The 25,365-nt window shown below is 42.0% G+C and overlaps 1 protein-coding gene across 8 annotated transcripts in view; it reads right to left on the bottom strand.

Moving 5' to 3' along the window:
• SCML4 (Scm polycomb group protein like 4) overlaps window positions 1-21,795 on the bottom strand; it is a 179,996-nt gene extending 158,201 nt beyond the window's left edge. For 3 of the 8 annotated variants that reach the window (XR_013221786.1, XM_077289609.1, XM_077289610.1), the window contains exon 1: window positions 21,265-21,673. The gene's annotated coding sequence lies outside the window, so the exon portion shown is untranslated. Of the gene's footprint in view, window positions 1-21,264 lie in introns of all 8 variants that reach the window. The other 5 variants (XR_013221787.1, XM_077289611.1, XR_013221785.1 and 2 more) reach the window with 4 other exon arrangements.
• Window positions 21,796-25,365: the final 3,570 nt, after the last annotated feature.

Raw genomic sequence — 25,365 nt, 5'->3', positions numbered from 1 at the left:
AAAATGGTGTTGTAAAAATGAGAAATTGCTGGTCAACTTTTAACCCTTATAACTCCGTCACAAAAAAAAATTTTGGTTCCAAAATTGTGCTGATGTAAAGTAGACATGTGGGAAATGTTATTTATTAAGCATTTTGTGTGACATATGTCTGTGATTTAAGGGCATAAAAATTCAAATTTGGAAAATTGCGAAATTTTCAAAATTTTCGCCAAATATTTGTTTTTTTCACAAATAAACGCAAGTTATATCGAATACATTTTACCACTAACATGAAGTACAATATGTCACAAGAAAACAATGTCAGAATCGCCAAGATCCGTTGAAGCGTTCCAGAGTTATAACCTCATAAAGGGACAGTGGTCAGAATTGTAAAAATTGGCCCGGTCATTAACGTGCAAACCACCCTCGGGGCTTAAGGGGTTAAAGAAGGGGTTCCATGTTGGGACAGATAGATTTACATTGAATAGTATATGCAACTAAAAATCTCAGTGTATGTTAGATAGTCATGGGAGGTTCTATTCTTAAACAGATACCGTCAATTTAAGAAGGTGCATAAAAAAGTCAAAGGGAGAGGGGAGGCCCACCTAGTATGCAGAATAAAGTCTTCGTTCGGGGGTAAAATGGTGCTGAAAACAGGTTATAACCTAGTAGAGTGGAAAAACAATAGGGGTGAGTCTAACTGCTAATGTTAAGAGATCTAGAGGTATGTTGTAGACTGTTACCATGTAGTTTCCATGGAAAACCAGGTGGTTAGGGCTGAAGGATTGCTCCTTAAAATACGTGTAGTGGATGGCTGTCGCGGTTGCGTACCAGGAGCCTGTTAGGAAGTACAATACTGAAGATGTGTCATGGTAATACCGTGCTATAGTTAAAAAAACGCGGAGAGCACCTGACCTGTGGAACTATATGGTACAGGAAATATAGTATGGGATCCGAGATTTAATGGTGATTTCTACGATGCTCCTAAGGTTGCGACGCCCCTGCGTATGTCACTTACTAAAAAGTGAAGCAATGTGAGATATGAGTTATTAGGTAGCCGGTAAGAGGTAAGTAGATATGGGAATACTTATCTGGTGAAACAGACATACGTCCACGATATGGCATATCATATTATTTGATATGCCATATCGTGGACGTATGTCTGTTTCACCAGATAAGTATTCCCATATCTACTTACCTCTTACCGGCTACCTAATAACTCATATCTCACATTGCTTCACTTTTTAGTAAGTGACATACGCAGGGGCGTCGCAACCTTAGGAGCATCGTAGAAATCACCATTAAATCTCGGATCCCATACTATATTTCCTGTACCATATAGTTCCACAGGTCAGGTGCTCTCCGCGTTTTTTTAACTATAGCACGGTATTACCATGACACATCTTCAGTATTGTACTTCCTAACAGGCTCCTGGTACGCAACCGCGACAGCCATCCACTACACGTATTTTAAGGAGCAATCCTTCAGCCCTAACCACCTGGTTTTCCATGGAAACTACATGGTAACAGTCTACAACATACCTCTAGATCTCTTAACATTAGCAGTTAGACTCACCCCTATTGTTTTTCCACTCTACTAGGTTATAACCTGTTTTCAGCACCATTTTACCCCCGAACGAAGACTTTATTCTGCATACTAGGTGGGCCTCCCCTCTCCCTTTGACTTTTTTATGCACCTTCTTAAATTGACGGTATCTGTTTAAGAATAGAACCTCCCATGACTATCTAACATACACTGAGATTTTTAGTTGCATATACTATTCAATGTAAATCTATCTGTCCCAACATGGAACCCCTTCTTTAACTCCCTTGTTTTTCACATTACCCTTGGTTATATACCATTTCAATCCTAGTGCACTTCGTTACACAGTCCCACAGAGCCTTTTCTCTGTACATGAGTATCACCTAGTAATTATGTATATAGTGTACAGAGCATAATTGTACTTTTTTATTGTAAATATTATTTTGTAAATAGTTGTATTTTATGTTTTTTTGCAGCGACGTTGTGACCAAGGCTATGTATTGGCCGAAACGTTAATTCACCAGTCGCTTGACTTCACAACCACTATAAATAAATTTCCACTTGCAAGCATATTCTCCTGTACGTGTGCAGTGATTCCTATATTCGCTGCTGATCTATGTCGGCACAGAGTGGTCGCAGACCACTACTGTCGGAGATTCAGTGACTTCCTCTGACGTCACATCGACAGAGCAGCAGCTTCTCTTCTGTTCTGCTGACAGGGCGTGACTGCCGTTCTCATGCCTAAGGGTGAGGAGCCGGCTGTCAATCAGCATTATGTCGGAGGTCTCGCTTTCACCACAGAGCAGCCTGGAAGAGGCACTGTTGAGATAGCGGGGATTCTCACTGTGCACTGAAAAAAGAGTGCACACTGACAAAATGCTACTGGGCATCCGTCAGAATTGACAGCCACAGCACCGGCTCCCAATGACTGCAGCCTCGGCCCCCTGATGACAACTCGTTTGAGTATCTCAGCATGAATTGGGATTATGAAAAAAGCATCATCAAAGAGGAAACAGTAGAAAAAATAGCAGTTAGTTGGAGTAGTGAGGGAATAGTAGGGACTTTTTAATTAAGGTATACTAGAAAAGAGATTAGCTTGTGAAAATAAAGAAACAGACATTTGGGATTCAAATTTTTTTAAAGTTTCGAACAACCCCTCTAAAGAGGTCGTCCTGTGAAAACAAGTTATTGAAAATAGGTGCCTCTTCAGTATCATGCATCCTCAGACGCACGATCAGCTAAAATCTGTTGCCGTGCGGGAGATTCCTCCCACACGGCAACAGTTAACAGCCGACAGCCAATCACAGGCCGGCAGCTGACTTGAGAGCACCTGTCGCCAACGTATGATGTCACTGTCATACGCTGTCCGCACATCAGCTGAATCATAGCAGAGGACACTGCTGGACATCGACCAGGTAAGGAGAAACTTTTTTAAAGCCGCAGTATGGGCCTCCATTATACCACTATGAGGGTCCATTATACTGCTATGGGGGTGCATTATACCACTATGGGGCTGCATTATACCACTATGGGCTACATTATACCACTCTGGGGCTGCATTATACTACTATGGGGGAGCATTATACTACTATGGGGTGCATTATACCCCTATGAGGGTCCATTATACTGCTATAGCGGTGCATTATACTGCTATGGGGCTGCATTATACTCCTATGGGGCTGCATTATACTTCCATGGGACTGCATTATACTACTATGGGGCTGCATTATACCACTATAGGGGTATATTATACTAGTATGGGGCTGCGTTATACTACTATGGGGTGCACTATACCACTATAGGCTACATTACACCACTCTGGGGTTGCATTATAATACTATGGGGGAGCATTATACTACTATGGGGGTGCATTATACCCCTATGAGGGTCCATTATACTGCTATAGCGGTGCATTATACTGCTATAGGGCTGCATTATACTCCTATGGGGCTGCATTATACTTCTATGGGACTGCATTATACTACTATGCGGCTGCATTATACCACTATGGGGGTATATTATACTAGTATGGGGCTGCATTATACTACTATGGGGTGCATTATACCACTATGGGCCTGCATTATACAACTATCTGGGTGCATTATACTACTATGGGATTGCATAATACTACAATGGGGGTGCATTATACTACTATGGGGGTGCATTATACCACCATGGGAGTGCATTATACTCCTATGGGGCTGCATTATACTACTATAGGGGTGCATTATACTACTATGGGGATGCATTATACTACTGTGGGGCTGCATTATACTACTATGGGGTGCATTATACTACTACTACTACCTGTACACTGACACTATATACAGAGCTCCTGTGTATACTGACACCAGTGATCACTGTATTATCTGTGAACTGACACTATATAAAGAGCTCCAGTGTATGTCAATGGTGATCACTGCATTATGTGCAGACTGACACTAAACACTGTGTACTATATACAAAGCTCCTGTTTACAATGGCGCTTATGGTAAAATTAGTATTTTTTTTGTTAATGATCAGTATTGTAGTATGTGGTTGTAATATGTGGTCCGGCCATGAGGTGTCCGTATTTGTCCCTTGTATGTGGTACTATTTGGTAACATGGTGGTAACGTAATGTGGTGGTAATATGTGGTACGGCCATTGTGTGGCCGTATTTGTCCTTTGTATGTGTTATTATTTGGTCACTATGTGATAGTAATATGTGGTGGGCCATGGTGTGGCGTTATTTGTCCCTTGTGTGTGGTATTTTGTTCACAATGTGGTGGCAATATGTGGTCCGGCCATGGTGTAAAAGTATTGGTCCTTTGTATGTGGTATTATTGTTCATTTTAAAAATTGTATATGACACATTCCCTTAAAGAAACATAAATAAAAATATGCCTAAAAGAGAATTGGATATATTAACAAATATTTAATAGGTTAGAGTAGGACCTGGCCAAAAGAGTCCACCTTGTCGTGGTGGCTTAAGAAAAATCTTTTAGCCAAAACAAAAGCTGCTGGCTATGTATGTGATCTGATGTTAGATGGCAACCGATAATGCGTGATTGGTGAGGCCATAGTGCAGAGTTTTTCTATGTGGGCGGTGGGACTATGGATGTTTTGAGAGTTGGAGGTGGAGCTGGGGTGGAGCCTGGGTGGAGTCTCAAGGAGGCATGAAAATTTTGCCAGTATGGGGCCCAAAAATTCCTGGTGGCAGCCCTGCATGCAGAGAATGACCTCTAGCTATATACTGTGATTCTGTTACTTCCACTACCTTGTCATATCCTGATGATGACCCTGGATGACTTTATATACACTCCTTACAATTAAATATACTTCTGTCCCATCTGCATACTTCTCTGAAGACTGCAACTGGCTTGCGCGGATTAAAGATAAAGAACAGAGGGATTCCTTCTCTACTCTAGTCAGCTCCAAACCAATGTGGTATAGAGGATCGACTTCCCTAACATATTGTCTTAAAAAACTCCTTTAAGTCATTGAAAAATAATATATTAACAACACACCAAAGACCAAATTGTATTGGAACAAAAAGTGAAGTTAGCAAGGAATATACAGACATCGTGGGTGTAATTAGGGAGGAGGAGACTGCTCGGTCTAATGCAGGACTCGGCAGATGAGCAGAAATGACAGTGTCTACATGGATCGATTATACAAGCAGTCACTAAGGCAGACAGCACTGGCACGGACTATATATCCTGTCTGCGGAGCTTCCTACAGACGAGCTGCACACACATCACTCTAATTTTAAGCATTTATACCATCAAACATGTATCAGGAACATTACAACCACAAATGCTATATTTACATTTTAGATGCATCTATTCCTTGCAGTGGGGACACACAGATTTAATCTGTAATGACAGATTGCACAAATGGAAGCACTGCCATTCCAGATAACATTTTGCCTGCTTGACATTCTGGTCCCATCAGAAAAACAGAAGTGAATTGATCAGTCACTAAAATCACTAAACACAGTACACTATCTATGTGTCTATGAATAAGAAGTAATTGCTGCTGCATTGAGGTTGCTGCTATGGAAAACGGACATCAGAATCTCTATTTTCCTACCTAATCCTAACATACCTCTGGCAGATTAGTATAAAGTAAGGTACTCATATAAAGGAGTATGATCAGGGGCGGGCATAACATTGGTGCAGCTGCAGCCCAAGAGGTAAGGGATCCATTTCCACCATCAAAGTAAGTGGAGCATTTAGACTATAAAGGGCCCATATACTGTGCTTGCATGGGGGCCCCTTTCTATCTGTGATACTGTAGTCATAATCACTGGCGAGCAAACTACAGAGGGTTTCTTCTTGTCTGGTACCGTAGAGATATAAACATATGCATAGGATCGGTAGACACAAAATAGGCCATTTTCTTAATCAAAACAAATTAAAGTTGATTTGTGATGCATTAAAAGGAAAAGGCCATCTTTAATTTTTTATATTTTTTTAATGTTCATATGTCAGTCTGTATTAATAAAAATGGAAATCCTGCCATTTTTACACTGGAGCTATTCTAGACTTATACTTCAAGTTGTTTCAGGAAACCCATTAGCAGCAATAGACTTACGCAGACGCTGTCTTTGTACTGATGCATCTAATGAGCGTGTGCAAAGATCATTGTAAAGATATAGAGAGCAGGGGAAGTTGTGACATCACCTATTGTGAATGGTGGATCCCGCGTTATCAGCTGTGTATACCGGTGATCTTGCTCCTGAAGATAATGAGACTGCTGAAACTCTTTCTGGAGTAACCGAAAGAATGAGTCAACAATAGTTCCAGTTATCAGTGTGAAAACTGAAAGATTTATAATTTATTTATTAATACAGATTGTGGTATAAATACATTTAATAAAGATGGTTGTAAAATAAATATAAACAACATCTCATTTAAGCAATAGGCTCCTGTGCAAGAACAATATATGGGCCTTTTGCAGTCCAACAGCTCATCATAATGCATAATTCCACCTGCTTTGGAGGTCAAAATAGGCCCCCTTACCTCTTGCGCTCCTTAGCGGCTGCACAGGCTGCTCTAATGATAAGGCCACAATTTAAATAATCTTTAAATGACTAAGATCACCTGTATGTTTGATACATTTTCCAATTTAGGCACATTTTTAACTATTAGGCCAACATGATCTGTAACAAGGCACACTATGGATAGTAGACCTGTGTGAGTAGACGTACATTGCTAGATGATGAAATGATGATTAGACCTATGTACATGCATCTCGTTAGTTATGGACTGACATGGTCTCTGTATTGCACATCTCCACAATGCTTTCCCTATGAGCCATAGATCATTCTGCTGCAGTGCAGTGTTGGACGCACATACTTGATACACTTCCATTCATTCAGAACACAAAGCGCTGCAATTGGGCACGTTATATATAGTAGTATGTAGGAATGAGAGTGAAATCACAAATGCTCAAAGCTTCATCTGTAATTCATACAGCAGGAAAGGAGGGGGAAATCCTTCATTCCTTTCCTTCGCTAAGCCGCTAGCATTATGCATGTCTTCTAGCTATTCCTAAACAATATTTACAATACGAAGCTGAAGGAATTCATCTTAGCTTGTTTACTTTGAGATAAAAGACTCCAATCAGAGGAACGTCCAGAAAATTAATTATCTAAACGTCGGTCTGAGCTCTGCATTTATGTACACGGAGATATTACCAGGAAAATTGATTCCTGCCTTGGAATATAACGCTTTATTATTCTCTACTTGCAATCACTATATACATGCTATTATCAGAGTACTAACATGGAAAAAAGAATTATTAATACAGGCTGGATAATAATTAAATCTGACAGTTAGGATCATTAAAATAGAGTATATTTTATATATATATATATATATATATATATATATATATATATATATATATAATGAAGGATTATTGTCATTTAAACTATAGAAAAATCTCAGCAATATGCGTGATTCTAGCCATGGTGATTATCATGGAAGATTGTACTCTAAGACAGAATGATTTCTGTAGTTAGTTATTTTGTTGTGCCAAGACAAATACAATAGGTGCCAGTGCATAAAATATTTTGGATTATCAGATTGTCATTGAAAATAATGCAAACCTTCCTTCTAAAAGTAGAGAAAAGCTTTTCTTTGTTTGGTTAGCTCATTTTAGGGCCCATTTACATTGAATAATAGATGATCAGCTACATGGAAGTCAATTTTATGGCTATGGTCGATCATCAGTTGTTTAATGCACTTTTTACATGGAATGTTTGTACTTCTATGTTCATAGAATAATGCTAATATGATTGTTCTTTATGCACAGAATTAGTGTTTTTTTCTTTTTCTTCTTGCATTCTGTGCAAGCTGGGGTGTGGCCTCCCATTCCTGAGCTAGAAATTACATTTAAAAGCTTCCCCAGACTGGTGTCCATAGCCCTTAGTCAGACACTGAGGTCAACTCTGACACATGGCAAGGTTTTTAATATTAGACAGCGTAGGACCATCCCGATCAGGGTCACCTTGTCGACGGTGGGATGGCTTTTATGCTATTTTTGATCAAAAACAGTCTTACTAAGAACCCTGAGTTATTTAAATGCACTTTTGCTTTTTACTTGTTTAGTTACAGCAGGGTTTTTTGCTCATTTTGTTTCTTGTAGGTTTTACAAGATGACGTGCTGCCAAGAAGGATGATTTTTTATCCCAACTAAAAATCATCTCACCTGACAAACAAGTGTTTTGCTCATTTGTTGGGTGATTGCTGACCTGTTCACAGAGGTCATGATGCGACTTTAAACCACAGTACCCTTGCGCTTCTTCATTCTTTCCATAGTTTTCCTACACAATCACTTAAAGAGGTTGGCCACTACCCTAACTCAGTTAAGTTTTTTTTTCCATAAATGCCTTACAATATTGCCCCTAAAGAACCCCATATAGTTTTTCTGCCAATTTTCATGTTGTTTTATACCTTTCTGCTTTACGACCTGTTCCCCGCTCTTACAGTCATCACTTCCTCTTCAGAATCCTCTGCTCTCTTCTGACTACATTTCCCTTCATCCCTTGGGCTGTGTTGCGAGCCAGTATTGTGTACACCCCCTGTAATGCCACCTAAACCCCTCCCACTCCACCTCCAGTGTTACACAAAGCATCAGCACAATTTCCTGTACAGGACACTGTTACAGGGAATAGAAGTAATGCACAAAGCACCATTACACCAGCCCTGACAATAAAGATTATCTCATACTCCCTCTCACTGACTAATGGATGGATGGGGGAGAGAAATATGAATGTATTCAGAAGATAGAGGGAATGTAGCAGGGTGTATATACATAAAAGAGGGTATAGAGCAGTGTGTGTGCATGTATATACAGTCTGCTGTATACAGCAGCATGAACAGGAGCAGTGTGAGCTCTGCTGAATGCGCCCTGCCCAAACTACAAGCCCACTCATTAGTTTCCAGATCCCGGATCTCATGGAGATATAAAGTAGTGGACAACCCCTTTAATATTTCAGGTTAAAGCTCTATTTCCCTGCTAGATTAAATACCCCTTTAAGTGCTTGTGTAGGGAAATAACGGAAACCCCTCAATAGCACTGGGCTGCTGCAGTTAAAAGCCACAGCATACTCCATGTTAATTTTATATATAAGTCTTTCTAAATGGTACCTTAGCCTTCTGCACCTGGTTTTGGCAGATTACAAAGTTTCAGTTTTGCTAGAAATGATTGCTGTACTATCGGATGCTGGGTTAAAAAAAAAGTTTTACTATACACTGTTTCTTCACTACATTATATAAAAGATACTATATACATTTTCTAGAATTTTTTCCTATGGCTTTTCATAGACTGTATTCACCAGTTTTATCCATACTTTTTTTGTATTGGACAAATTGACCTTACTAATTAAAGCATAAATTATATATTTCTGTTTTTAATGTCTGTCATAAACAATTTGTCTGTAAAGGCCAGGAAGAGCCCCAATAGTTTATATTCGTCAAGCACAGAAGGAATGATTGTTTAATGCTCTTTCTTTGCATGAGGAAAATCAGGAAAATCCACATTCAATGTAAATGTTTCACACATGTTCTCATTGCTTAGATTAGAACATGTAAAAACAAACATACAGTATATTTACCCAGTTCATATGTGTACGTACAATAGTTAATAATTTAGTACCATATTATTGTAAACATACAGTGGATGCGGAAAGTATTCAGACCCCTTTAAATTTTTCACTCTTTGTTTCATTGCAGCCATTTGGTAAAATAAAAAAAAGTTCTTTTTTTTTCACATTTTTTCACATCTTGACTGAAAAAACCCCAGAAAATTTAGAAATTTTTGCAAATTTGATAAAAAAGAAAAACTGAAATATCACATGGTCATAAGTATTCAGACCCTTTGCTCAGACACTCATATTTAAGTCACATGTTGTCCATTTCCTTGTGATCCTCCTTGAGATGGTTCTACTCCTTCATTGGAGTCCAGCTGTGTTTAATTAAACTGATAGGACTTGATTTGGAAAGGCACACACCTGTCTATATAAGACCTCACAGCTCACAGTGCATGTCAGACCAAATGAGAATCATGAGGTCAAAGGAACTGGCCAAGGAGCCCAGAGACAGAATTGTGGCAAGGCACAGATCTGGCCAAGGTTACAACAGAATTTCTGCAGTACTCAAGGTTCCTAAGAGCACAGTGGCCTCCATAATCCTTAAATGGAAGAAGTTTGAGACCACCAGAAGTCTTCCTAGACTTGGCCGTCCAGCCAAACTGAGCATTCGTGGAAGAAGAGCCTTGGTGAGAGGTAAAGAAGAACCCCAAGATCACTGTGGCTGAGTTCCAGAGATGCAGTAGGGAGATGGGAGAAAGTTCCACAAAGTCAACTATCACTGCAGCCCTCCACCAGTCTGGCCTTTTATGGCAGAGTGGCCCAACGGAAGCCTCTCCTCAGTGCAAGACATATGAAAGGCCGCATAGAGTTTGCTAAAAACACACGAAGGACTCCCAGACTATGAGAAATAAGATTATCTGGTCTGATGAGATGAAGATAGACCTTTTTGGTGATAATTCTAAGCGGTATGTGTGGCGAAAACCAGGCACTGCTCATCACCTGCACAATACAATCTCAACAGTGAAACACGGTGGTGGCTGCATCATGCTATGGGGGTGTTTCAGCTGCAGAGACAAGATGACTGGTTGTCGTTGAAGGAAACATGAATGCGGCCAAGTACAGAGATATCCTGGATGAAAACCTCTTCCAGAGAGCTCTGGACCTCAGTCTTGGCCGAAGGTTCAAGTGGTTTCAGAACAACTCTGTGACCATTCCTGACTGGCCCAGCCAGAGCCCTGACCTAAACCCAATTGAGCATCTCTGGAGAGACCTGAAAATAGCTGTCCACCAACATTCACCATCCAACCTAACGGAACTGAAGAGGATCTGCAAGGAAGAATGGCAGAGGATCCCCAAATCAGGTGTGAAAAACTTGTTGCATCATTCCCAAGAAGACTCATGGCTGTACTAGCTCAAAAGGGTGCTTCTAGTCAATACTGAGCAAAGGGTCTGAATACTTATGACCATGTGATATTTCAGGTTTTCTTATTTAATACATTTGCAAAAATTACTACATTTCTGTTTTTTTTTTGTCAAAATGGGGAGCAGAGTGTACATTAATGAGAAAAAATGAACTTTTTTGAATTTACCAAATGGCTGCAATGAAACAAAGAGTGACAATTATGAAGGATATGAATACTTTCCATAGCTACTGTAGGTTACTGTCTGGCTCCAGTCTCTATTTACTGGCTGTAGAATGGACACCGAGCACATCACTGCCGCAGACACTGAGTGCAGCAGTTCTGCTGATGTAGATAACACAAACCGCTGCACTCAGTGATTGGCTTTAGTGATGAAGTGTGTCCTGTAGTCATGACTTTACTGCTGCTGCCAAAACGTAGAGAAAGGAGCAGCGGCAGAGAGAAGAAAAGGGGGAGTATCAACTGATTTTATTATTTTAACACAGCCCTTCCATTAAAGGATGGAATCCTATAAGTGGAAAACCCCTTTAAAAGGTAATTCGCATCTCAGCTCTTACTGGCTGAGATGGGAATAACAGCATCCAAGTGCCGGTCACGTCAGGTGGGTCTATGGAAACAGTGAAACGCAGATGACCCCATAGTAGCAAATGAATGTTGCATTAAAAGCATATCCGAGCAAGCTATACACTTTCTGTAATTCATGTTTCCAGCTGCAGGTATGGAAATCTAAGATGCAAGTGCAGCGCCCCAGAGTTCTGGTCGTTGCAGTACTGTGGCTCTGCCGCTAAGGGGAGCCATGGTACGTTCGATGGCACCGAAGGAGTTCCTCCAATCAGGTATCACAGACACCAATATGTTTCACAGCTGGGCCTCCGGGGGGAGCTAAGGGTGCTATTCATTAGGCCACTCCCCACCATAGTGGGTAAACTGGGGGTCAGGCAGAAAGTTAGAGAGAACGCTGACGGGATTGAACGGAGCAACACCCTGTGGCAGGGGGTGTTGTGAAGGGAGAGACTGTAGGGTCTCTGCCAGGGGTGGGATCCTGGCAGAGGCTTGGCATTGAAAGAACGTAACGGGTCCGCGCAGGCTCCTGGAAGCGGCGGGACTCAAGGAAAGGACTAGAAGCGAGACAGATTGTGCTGAGTGAGAAACGAGATCAAGCAGAAGGAGAATACCAGCAGGGGTTGTGCTGAAAGAGGCAGCACCTTGCTGAGGCGCAATACCGGTGGCCGGAACGCCGAGGGAGTGGATTAGAATACAGCTTCAAGCCATACTCCAAACAGCGGCAGGACAGTCGGTCTCAGGCGGGCTGTCTACCACATATCACCTATGAAGTCTTGGGGGGCAATTGCGGGAGAGGGGCGTCTCTAGGGTCCCGGAAGAACTCCAGGCCTACCTGACAAACGGGTGCCATTCCAACCTGAATACAGGGAAGGGGTGGATTACAGAGGAACATCAAATCGAGTTGTGAGGGAACTTAAGAAACAGACACAACCGTTGTGGGGTCACTTTCCGTGAGCACAGCAGGGAAGGACTACAACACATAGCGCTAGAAGGAAGGCACAGATTTCCACCTGAGAGGAGGGCTCTGGAGGTGCCATTGGACCGGCCGGACTTGCGCAGCCTGGTGAACCGTATTCTGGACTGAGGACTCAGAGATCTCCAGTAAAGAGGTAAAGAGACTGCAAACTGGTGTCCTCGTTATTTACCGCGACTTACACCCCACAACCGCACCGTTACATCGCTACCATTACTACCACCTATTTCACCGGACGTCCCCCACTGACGGACAGGGCCACGGACCGGGTCTAGCCACCGTGACAACCCCGAGACTGAGAACCAGAGGCCCGGCTCCGGGTACCCCTCGGCCCTGCGGCGGTGTGGGGGCGCTCCACAAATAACCCTTTAAAGGGCCACTGTCACCCCCCTCCAGCCGTTATAAACTAAAAGAGCCACCTTGTGCAGCAGTAATGCTGCATTCTAACAAGGTGGCTCTTTTAGTTTTAGGTTCAAGTATACCCCAAATAAAACGTTTTTATACTTAGCCACAATTCCTGTCTCTAGCCAGGGAGGCAGGTCCTCACTCCCCAGCTTGGCCAGCTCCTCTGCCGTCACTCACATCTTCCTGCGCTTTCGGCGCCGCCCCCTCAGCGCTGTTATCGTTTCAAATCCGGCGCCTGCGATTAGGGCAATCACATGGCAGTGACGTCATCGCAGGTCCTACAGCTATTTGCTGTGCAGCAGATCCATCCTGGTGTTCTGTGGATGTCTTTTGTTCTCTGGTATCAGCCATTACACGGAATATTCTGTATAGGTGGAACCTTTGGAATCCCCGCCCTGCACTGTGCATAATGCATAACACAGTGCGGGGCGGGGATTCCAAAGGTGGCTGGCCGCAATGCCCGCGCAGGCGCAGTGTGCAAGCCTGGCTGGGACATCAGACGGCCAGAGCTTACTGCGTCTGCGCAGGACACCAGTACACAGAGCAGGCGCCAGTTTTGAAACGATAACAGCGCTGAGGGGGCGGCGCCGAAAACGCAGGAAGATGTGAGTGACGGCAGAGGAGCTGGCCAAGCTGGGGAGTGAGGACCCGCCTACCTGGCTAGAGACAGGAATTGTGGCTAAGTATAAAAACGCTTTATTTGGGTATACTTGAACCTAAAACTAAAAGAGCCACCTTGTTAGACTGCAGCATTACTGCTGCACAAGGTGGCTCTTTTAGTTTATAACGGCTGGAGGGGGGTGACAGTGGCCCTTTAAAGACAACCATGCCACTTGCTATAAATAAGTTTTTAGTACTGGGTGTAAATATCACTGTTCTGAATCTGGCATTGTTTTTCTTTTGTTTCTGCTCCTTTCCATTCCTGAGATATGGCCCCTTTTTCTCTGTATAAATATCTAGTCTTTTTAGTCAACTGGGCATGATCTTTAAAAAGAGTGGAAGGATCACACCCACTTGGCTAACAAGACTAGATTTACACACAGGGAAACGAGGGCCATATCTCACGGATGGAGAGGCACAGAAACAAAAGAAACACAACGCCGGATTCAGAAGAAAAGCAGCATTTACACCAGGTTTTTTTTAATTACATATTTATGAAAATACACAGATCCTCATTAAATCCCCTTAACAAATTACAATATACCAAACAAAAGTGTGGTCACACATTGCAATTTTTGCATTACAGCATAGGTGTTTACTATGTACTGGAACCAAGTTCTTAAGGGTATGTGACCAAATTTGTATTAGAAATTTTTCACAGTTTGTGAACATGGCCTAAGTGTGAGAGCTAAGTTAAGTGACAATCACTATGGTAACCACTACCTCTCCCAGGAGCCTGAATTGCAAATCTGCCTGTATGCTTAGCTATATAATAGTGAGAGAATATTTCATTCCATAACTGAAAACAAAATATTTGACATCACGTCCTAGTTGGTAAAGGTCCAACTAGCGGGATCCTCACCGATCCTTTGAGGAACCCGATGTTCAGAGAACTACATCATAGCCCATTCATTTTAGTGTTGAGGCTCCATTCACATCAGGTAGCTCAGAGCACCTCTGTTTAGGAGAAAAGCCGAAGGGACCTTAAATGTTTCATTCTCTGGATCAGTAGGGGTCTCAGAGGTTGGACCCAACATATTATAATGTCCTAGCAAAATGCCATAAAATTATGAAATGGGCATACCCCTTTAAATCACATTCTTCTATTTAGCCAGTAAATAAGATTAGAAGATTAGAAGCCAACACTTGGATGATATAATAAATGCTTTTTGCATGTTTGTAGGAAAAAATATACATAGAAAATTACAGCTCCAAAAACTCAACACATTCGAGGCAATTGGTTCCCATAGAAAAAGCAATTAAAAAGAAATATTAACATGTTAGACATTACAAATGAGCCTGGTGATTTGAGAGCACAGGAGAGGCTAAATGAGGTCTTCCTTTGTATATCAGTCAGGCTCCTCTGCTCCTCTTCTTGACAAGAAGGTAGGGGGGAGTAGTAATATTGTCACCGGAGGGAAGCAATGGAAAAATGTGGCCTTCCAAATATTAAATGTTATGGTTACAAAGAAAACCTCCCGCTGCTACACAGTTTCCCTTACGTACATAAGACAACACAGAAAACCCACAAATAATGGTAGAAATGTCCAAAATCTTTGTACACTGTGGTAGATCGTCTCACTTGCCTGGACACAGAGGTAGAAATGGAACACTGTCTCTTTAAGAATGTGCTTGGATTATTAAATGCAGCATAAACCAAGCTGGGAAAAATAAACACGGCCCTCTGGGCACAAGAGCAAAACAAAATAAAACACAGTCCTTCTCCTAGCTGGGATCAGCCCACTCAGGGTTAGCAATGTCAACAGTTCAGGTCCTTTGACACAGGCACAAACACTTCCCTGGAGTGCTTCCTCTCCAAACACTGACTCCAACTGCCTTTGGAGGCCAGCTACTAACTCCCCAGACCATGAGACTCCTCCCCCCATGTGACTGATCACCTGTGACATCACACAAGTCCTGTCAGCTCACGGCGGTGCTGGCTCTGCAGGTGGAGATAATGTGGACATCCTCTCACCCACTCTATGGTTGTCCACATAAAACCCAGCCCATTATGCAACTTAGCTTAAACCTCAGTCACAACACTTAGTGTGCTGGAGGAAAAACTCTGGGTTTCATATCACTGACGCCTTTAGGTTTAGTGAAACATATCTCCCCTCCAATACTTTACCAGTGACTTTGTCACATCACATATAAGCCAAAACGGCTTATTAGAAACCAACTCCACTACTTGAAAGGACAGAGGGAAAAATAAAGGAATGCTGGTTGTATATGGGAATATGAACAGTCGTGAATAGCATCGCCTCCTACACCCAGCATCATTATGAATTATATGCCTATGGATAACAAAAAAGATAAATCCATTAATGAATCACAACGTATAGTGGATTATAGATTCAGCTATCAAATATATAATAGAATCCTGTTCTGTCATTTAAAATGTATTGTAGTAAAAATATAAAAAAGCTCATTGCTGACACTGAATGAGTAAAATCCATCTTGCGCTATACATGCTGATCTCAGACCCATCACTACCAGGATGACATTATGCTACTTACGTTGCTAGGTTACTAGATGTGAGTTTGCATATTCAGTTTATATTATGTGCATTTGTGATATACAGCCAAGTGACATAGACAAGGACAACAATCTGGGTGCAGCACGGTCATCTTAGTATCTAAACTAATGTATTCATGTGGGTGTTTGAGTGGGACGGGTAGTGTGCGTACGTGTGTTATATATGTGTGTACGGTATATTATATACTGTTGTGTGTGTAATATATGTGTGTCTGTTATATACTGATGTGTGTTATATACTGATGCGTGTGAAATATATGCATCTGTTATATACCGTGTGTGTTTTACATGTGTGTGTCATATATGTGTGTGTTATACATGTGTTTCTGTTATATACTGATGTGTGTGTTATATATGTGTCTTTTATATACTGATGTGTGTGTGTTATATATGTGTCTGTTATATCCTGATGTACAGCATGTTATATACTGATGTGTGTTATACGTGTGTGTGCTATATATGTGTGTCTGTTATATACTGATGTGTGTTATACATGTGTCTGTTATATACTGATGTATGTGTAATACATGTGTGTCTGTTATATACTAATGTGTGTCATATACTAATGTGTGTGTTATATACTGATATGTGTGTTATATACTGATGTGTGTATTATATACTGTAATTATATGTGTGCATAGTATACTGATGTGTGTAAGTTGTGTTATATACTGATGTATGTGGGTCATATACTTATTTGCCATCTCAGACCATCCCACCAGGGAACACTTGGATCCCCCACTGGATTCCTGACTCCGACCATCTCTCCCTTTTCAGCACACAACACATAGATTCTGGAGTGGATGGGTAGCCAATGTAATGACTGGCACAAGGTAGAGGCATCAGTGTAACGATTGATGAGGAATATGATCCTGGCTTCAGTATTCAGGACAGATTGGAGCGGGGAGAGTTTGGTAAGAGGGAGACCGATTAGTAGAGAGTTACAATAGCTCAGACAAGAATGAATAAGAAAAACAGTGAGAGTTTTAGCAGAGTCGAAAGTAAGAAAGGGTCGAATTCCAGAAATGTTTTTGAGGTGCAGATAACAAGAGCGAGCCAGAGATCGGATGTGGGGGGTGAATGAAAGCTCGGAATCAAGTATGACCCCAAGTCAGCGGGTATGTTGCTGGGGAGTAATGGTGGAGCCACAAAAGGAAATGGCAATGTTGGGCATAGGTAGATTAGTAGAGTGAAGAAAAACAAGGAGTTCAGTTTTTGACAGGTTCAGTTTCAGATAGAGGGAGGACATGATGTTAGAGACAGCGGTAAGACAATCACTGGTGTTTTCTAAAAAGGCAGGCGTGATTTCAGGAGAAGAAGTGTATAATTGGGTGTCATCAGCACAGAGATGGTACTGGAAAACAAATCTACTGATTGTTTGACCAATAGGGGCAGTATACAAGAGGAGTGGGCCTAGAACCGTTCCTTGAGGAACTCCAACAGTAAGGGGAAGTAGAGGGGAGGAGCCATTAAAAGATACAGTAAAGGAGCGGTCAGAGAGATAGGAGAACCAGGAGAGAATGGTGTCCTTGAGGCCGATGGAGTGGAGCATATTGAGGAGGAGCTGATGATCCACAGTGTCGAATACTGCAGAAAGATCCAAGAGAATTAGCAGGGAGCACTGACCATTCAATTTAGCTGTTAGTAGATCATTAGTAGATCATTAGAGACTTTAGTAAGGGCAGTTTTAGTAGAGTGTAAAGAGCGGAAACCAGAATGTAGAGGGTCAAGAAGAGAGTTATCTGAGAGATAGCGCATAAGACGGGAGTGGACCAGGCATTCCAGGAGTTTAGAGATGAAGGGAAGATTAGAGACAGGTCTATAGTTAGCGGCACAGTTTTGGTCGAGGGATGGTTTTTTAAGAAATGGATGTATGATGGCATGCTTAAATGTGGAGGGAAAGATACCAGAAGAGAGGTTGAATATTTTTGTTAGGTGAGTGGTGATAGCAGGGGAAAGGGACTGGAGGAGATGTGATGGAATGGGGTCACTAGAGAAAGTGGTTGAGCGAGAAGATGCAAGGAGCCTGATTACTTCTTCTTCTGTGACTTGTTCAAAGTCAGAGAGTGAGCTAGATGCAGTGGGGGAGGGAGGACAGTGCATGGGATGAGGGGATTGGGAGATAATTTCCTGTCAGATACAGTCAATTTTTTCTTTTAAATAATTGTCCAGATCATCAGCGCGAAGATCCGTGGTTGGGGCCTGCACTCTTGGGTTGAGTAGGGAATGAAATGTGTCAAAGAGACATTACTGGATAGTGAGGTGATGAGGGTGTTGAAATAGGTTTGTTTGGAGAGGTGAAGGGCAGTGTTTTATGTTTTAAGCATCAACTTAAAATGGATGAAACCTTCAGGTAGATTGGATTTTCTCCACAGACGTTCGGCGTTCCTGGAGCACCGCTGTAGGAAACATGTTTGCAGAGTGTGCCAGGGTTGTTGCCGTCTGTCCCGTGATGTTCTATGTATAGGAGGTGCAGCTTCATCCAGGGCACTTTGCAGTGTTTCATTATAATGCTTCAGTGCAGAATCAGGAAATGAGAGGGAGGAGTTAGGGGCCAATGATAACTGCAAGTTCTTCATAAGTTTCTGGGTGTTAATGGCCTGTATATTTCTATACGTGTGTAAAGTAGGGGTGACCTGAGCCGGATGGCAGTTCTTGATAGAGAATGAAAGAGGGATGTGGTCCGAGAGCGGAAGAGGGGAGTTTGTGAAATCATCCACTGAGCAAAGCTGGGAGAAGACCAAGTCGAGGGAGTTTCCGTCTTCACGCGTTGGAGAGTTAGTAAGCTGCGAAAGGCCGAAGGAAGAGGTTAGAGATAAAAGGTGAGTAGAAGATGGGGAGAGGGGAGAAGCAATGGAGATGTTGAAATCACCCATAATGAGGGTGGGGATGTCACAGGAGAGAAAGTGTGGAAGCCAGGTAGCAAAGTGATCCAGGAACTGATGGGAGGGACCTGGACAATGACACACCACCGCCACTCTCATGGAGAAGGGGTTGTAGAGTCTGACAGCATGGACCTCAAAAGAAGGGAAGACAAGTGAGGGTACTTGGGGGATAACCTGAAAGGTACATTTGGGAGATAGGAGCAGACCAACACCTCCACCTGGTCTATTGTCCGATCTTGGGGGATGAGAGAAGTGTAGTCCACCATATGAGAGAGCAGCAGCAGCGGTGGTGTCTGACTGCTGGATCCAGGTTTCAGTAAGAGCCAGAAGGTTAAGAGAATCAGAAATGGAGAAGTCATGGATGAAGGAAAGTTTATTACACACTGAGCGAGATTTCCAAAGGGCATAATTCATAAATAAAAAAAAGTATGGCTCTGGAAAACTAAAAACAATTTACTGCAACCTGAAGGCCTAAAAATTAAAAAGGTATAGCTAGGATCATGATAATTATGGAACTTACAACTGAGCCTTTTATCAAATACTAAAACACGAGTGTGAACCTAGCCTAATATTATTGTGGAACTTTAGGGTGGGCACCCAGAGTCAATGCTACTAGTTGTCGGTAGGCATCCCAGTCAGACACTGATAGGTTCAAATCCCACCAAGGACAATATCTGCAAAGAGTTGGAATGTTTTCCCCAGGTACTCTGGTTTGTTCCCACACTACACTACAAAGACATAGCACTGCATCTTTGCAGCGTTGGGGTCCTGGGTTCAAATCCCACCAAGGACAACATCTGCAATCAGTTTATATGTTCTCCCCTGTTTGCGTGGGTTTCCTCCAGGTTCTCCAGTTTCCTCCCACACTCCAAAGACATACTGATAGGGAATTTAGATTGTAAGCCCCGATGGGGACAGTGATGATGATGTCTGCAAAGCGCTGTGGAATAAAATAGCGCTATATAAGCAAAGCAGAATAAATAGTGTATTTACATAAAGCAGACACATTACATTGTATACCTTTTGTAATACAGGTTTTACCTCTATACAAGTACCTTTATGTGAAAGATTTTTTGAGCGAACCTTCTAAAATTGCATTAAAATAAACCCCACCATGAAGATTCTAACCTCTAAGCAATAAGGTTGTCAGGAGTCAAACTTCTTTTATCATGATAATCCAGCTATACAGCTAAGGGAGTGCTATGTCAAATGTAGTGTCGGTTGTCTACCACTTCCCAATTTTTCATTTGAAGGGGTTAACCGCCTCTCCATCTGCAAGATATCCCAGAATGGCTTTATGAAAACATTAGCAGGGCTGATAGCAAAGCTGTATTAGTGGAGATTACAGCATCTCCCCAACTGAAGTACACAAGGAAACAATCAAGTGACCAGCAGGGTATACAATCCCCTAGAAGGCCATGTCCAGCCAGAGTCAATAGTCTTTCTATTACAGGACTAATCATGCAGCTCTAACAGGAGGCTGACACTTGCAAGGAGAACTGACTGTGCAAAGTGCCACTATTATATCTCAGGCAGGTCAGCCTCCAAGCTCATTCCCCTGGAAGAATTGCAGCCTTCCCATGACAGTGCATTCACAAGTGTGCTTCTACTACCAGTAAGCTGTGAGGGACACAGACTATGCAGCAAATACATGGATAGCGGTACAGTACTAGGAAACACACACTTATTTCTACTTTCATATGCATAACATTTACAATGTGAACAGCATCCATAATAATGTCAGAGATTTGTGTGATGTTTATGCATTATATCATTAATATTCCAGTGCTAATGCACCCCATATAGTAAGCAGAGCCACATTATAAATAGGAAATAAAAAATCCATCCATCTTCTCTACATGTACTGAGTGTACAGAGGTTTATCAACTCCTAATGACACCATATAGTGTATTGCTGTCTCCATTTCAATCCCAGGCATATATGCCAGGTCCACTATCACAGAGTGTGTGTGTGTGTGTGTGTGTGTGTGTGTGTGTGTGTGTGTGTGTGTGTGTGTGTGTGTGTGTGTGTGTGTGTGTGTGTGTGTGTGTGTGTGTGTGTGTGTGTGTGTGTATATATATATATAGATATAGATATATAGATATATATATAGATATATATATAGTGTTCTGACTCTATCTTCTAACATGCCCAAGATAGATGTAAGTGGTGCAGGAGTGGTGCCCTGGCAGGAGGCATGGCAGCCTGCCCATCTTACCTTTGCCTTCTTGCAGAGCAGTTGTCGGTGCCCTCACAGGCTGCTGTGACTGCGAGGACAGCTGATTGCCAGGGCATGCACACACAGCAGAGCCATCTTCTCCCTGTCTGCTCTCAGGCTGTAAGCCTCCTCCAGCAGCTCAGCTCTCCAGCTGCAAACATCTCATTAGACTAATGCATTCAGCACAGGCAGAAAACTCCATTTACCATAGCTACAGCAATGAATTTCCATTACGATGACAGATTCAACCACATCATGTCCGGAAAAGCAGCCAACCACTGCCTTGTACAGAACACACACATTTCACATGCACAGAACAGGGCCTGTGTGTTGTGTCCCTTCCTCTAAGCTGCTCAGCCCAAAAATGTCACTCTCTAAAAGTAGAAATGGAGTGCAGCCCCTCACACAGCATGCTCCCTGGCAGCTCTGCCCTGACATGAGGGGGGGGGACAATTTCTGCATCACAGTTATGGAGACTGCATAGTGCGCACACATCACAACATTTGGGATACTAGAAAGAATTTGGGTTCTGACTACATCTCCTGTTGCCATAGAAACCAGACTGTAACATCTCTTTGTCCTCATAATGCAGCAGCCACAGCGAACATGACACCCAAATCTATATCTCCGGCCTGGCACGCCGAGATAGGCGCACAAAGAATAGGCAAGTGCCTATGGACGCCTGCAATTATTGTCTTCATGCCCCCCCCCTAGAGCCCATGTGGGCATTATCTATGCAGATGTACACCGCCTCTCAATCAGCAGGCAGAACATTCATCATTGGGATAATCTCTTCCTAAGTGATTGTGAATTTACTATTATTAGAGGAGGGGGCACTGCTGCGGCCCCCACATTCCCTCCCTTCCACCGTCTTCCCCTGCGCCACAAGACCTATATGGCCATAAAAGCATACAATAAACCTTAACTGGGAGCACGATTTGGGGACGTGGAGCAAATATTGGGAGCAGACCCCATTTTACATACATGAAGTTTTACATTAGAACTACACCTTGGTTATCTCTCCAGTCACAAGAGTCGCAGCCACCTCTTCGCCCCTTCCGCCATGTCACATGTGGTTTGTGTTGTGGTGTCAGAAATGAATGAGGCCCGGATAGATAATCATCACTTCCGCTTATTTGCTACGCACGGGTTTGCAGAAAATGTAGGGCGGAGATGTGTAAGTACATCATAGGACCACAACTGAACTCTCTCTGAAAGACGTAGGGGAGATTTACTGTGCAGAACGAGTCAGAAACTTATCACAGAGTGTGACTCCACATCAACAGTCCTGGGCCATAAAATGTACATATTGTCTGAAAGACAATCACCCTTTTTTGTAGAGATTTTTGGTGTGCGGGTACACCAGCCTTGGGATGACATGAAGGAAAAATATGTCATTGAGTTGTACCAAATATTATGTTGTGTTTTAGAGTTTGGCAAAATTTTCACCATTTTTATTGAATTCAAACATCCAATATATATATATATATATATATATATATATATATATATATATATATATATATATATATATATGTATATATATATGTGTAAGTGTGTGTGTATCGGCGACCAATCACTAAGCATCTTTCATTTCACCAGAGCTTATTGTCCTTGTGTAAAGCTGGAAATAACATAATTTATTACCGTGCCAACACAGACCACCCTCTGACACAGACTGCAGGGGGAGCCCAGTATCGATAGGATTAGATACACAGCTCAGCAGACTGTATCGGATAGGATTAGATACACAAATGCCAGTATCACACAGGATAAGATTAGATACACAGGTCAGCAGTCAGTATCACACAGAATAGGTTTAGATACACAGCTCAGCACACAGTATCACACAGGATAGGATTAGATACACAGCTCAGCAGACAGTATTACACAGGATAGAATTTGATACACGGTTCAGCAATCAGTATCACACAGGATAGGATTAGATACACATGTCAGCAGTCAGTATCACACAGGATAGGGTTAGATACATGACTCAGCAGGCAATAGCACACAGGAGAGGATTAGATACACGGCTCAGCAGACAGTATCACACAGGAGAGGATTAGGTATGCAGCTCACAGACAGTATCACACAGGACAGAATTAGATACACAGCTCAGCAACAGGATGTGCCAAAGGAGAGGACCTTTTCATTCCAAGAATTCCTCTCATTATATCTGATTTGCCTTTGATTTTAAATGCCTCCAGTTTCCACTTCGACTGGCATTTGCAATGTCCATTAACAAGGCTCAGGGACAGACCTTGAAAGTAGTAGGGATCGATTTTCAAGCTCCATGCTTTTCTCATGGTCAACTTTACGTGGCCTGTTCAAGAGTTGGAGCTGCCAAAAATCTGTTCATCTTTGACCTGGAAGGAAAAATTAGAAATGTTGTTTATCCAAAAGGCTCTTGAATGAGTTGAAAATACAATACTATCAATACTTAGGTAATTGTTTAGTTATTTTGTGTTGCAAATCTGTAGTGTTGAGTGTATGACGTGAAATGTTTTTATGTGCAATATAATCACTTTTAATTTGTTATAACTAACCACAGTTAGTTACTATGCCTGGGCAACGCCGGGCTCTTTAGCTAGTTACTTATAATTACAGGGAAGGAAAATACATGGAATTAGCGAAGAGTCAGACAGCCATATAACTAGGATGGGGATCGCAACGCAATGCTCGCACTAGCAGGCGGCTCTCCCAACCTCACCATGACAGCATGTATTTCTGTGCAGCTGTCACGCTCGGTTCGGGAGAGCTGGCGACCAGTCCGAGCATTGCGTTGCGATCCCTGTTCAAGAAATACGGCCATCTGACTCTTCCCTTAAAGCAGCTGTCTCATAATCCATTTTAAGGAGCCAGCACCATTCCCCTGCCTCATATATATTTTTTTCTTCTGGGGAAAGATACATCCCTGAGTGATTGTCATCTTGAGCCAGCAGCATGGATGCAGTGCTGGTGCAAACCGAACGCTCTCGGATGCTACAAGCGGAGGAGTGAGTGATCTAGTCAGCTTCAAAGCAGTGCTTCCAAGCTCTCTAGGAAAGAGCTTGTAAGCCCTGCACTCCTTAGCTAGGAGACCAGCCACCATTAAGAGGTTGCAGCTGTAGCCGGTAACCAAGGCAACAAGCAGTAAGCTATCAAATTAAATATTTCTCCATTTCTGAAAACAGAGAGGATTTTTAATATGTAGATTGCAAAGTTGCTTGTTTTTATAAGCATTTTGCAATATTACCAACTTGAGAACAGCCCTTAAACAAAATATACACTAAACTAATAAATGTTCTGGCTATTATTTTGATTCATGAAAAATATAAAAAATTGGTCTTGGACACTTAGATGAGAAGTGAAAATGAGGTATTCCTGAGAACTTGGACTACACCCCTTTCCAGCTGCAAAGGCTGCCTCTGTGATATATAAGAATATTTTTGCTATTTAGCAACTATGACCTATATAGTTTGTGAGAAAGATACATGCTGGGACTTCTATTCTGGGACCATGGTGGTCCTTGTGGTTGTGCCCCAAGCAGTCAGACACAATTCATGATTTGCCCCTTTTTTGCCTACATTTTGGTGATTCTCACCAGCCTTACATTTGAACTTTATCCTACTTTTAACTTCCTCCTTTTTGAAAGTTTATTTTATATGTGTCCGGCTGTTTTTTTATGTTTACCATTGCAGGTGACATTTTTGCTTTAGTATGTATTTGCATTGCAGGATATGAGGATATGTTTGCACTATATTTGCAAGCATAATATAATAATTATACATACATTTATCATTTTGTCCATGGATATGTGATAAATGTCAATTATTGGAAATCCCCTTTACCAATCTAGAATAGAATTAACCCTGAAATCACCTAGTATTATTTAGCAATGTATGGTATGGTATTATTTGGTGACTGTGTCGCTGTATTACATGGGGTGTTTAAGGCTATGTTTCCACAATGAGCTTTTGGTGAGTTTTTGATGTTGCAAGTTTCCTGCAGCATTTAAGTCAATTAGGCTACTTGCGTTTTTTCATTGCATTTTTTAGTACGTTTTTGTACATAATTTTTTATCGCGTGTCTAATAACCATGTATAAGTATATAAGGGG

The sequence above is a fragment of the Ranitomeya variabilis genome, chromosome 2, assembly GCF_051348905.1.
Source record: "Ranitomeya variabilis isolate aRanVar5 chromosome 2, aRanVar5.hap1, whole genome shotgun sequence".
NCBI classification, from domain to species: Eukaryota; Metazoa; Chordata; class Amphibia; order Anura; family Dendrobatidae; genus Ranitomeya; species Ranitomeya variabilis.
This window is presented reverse-complemented; position numbering and strand designations above follow the sequence as displayed.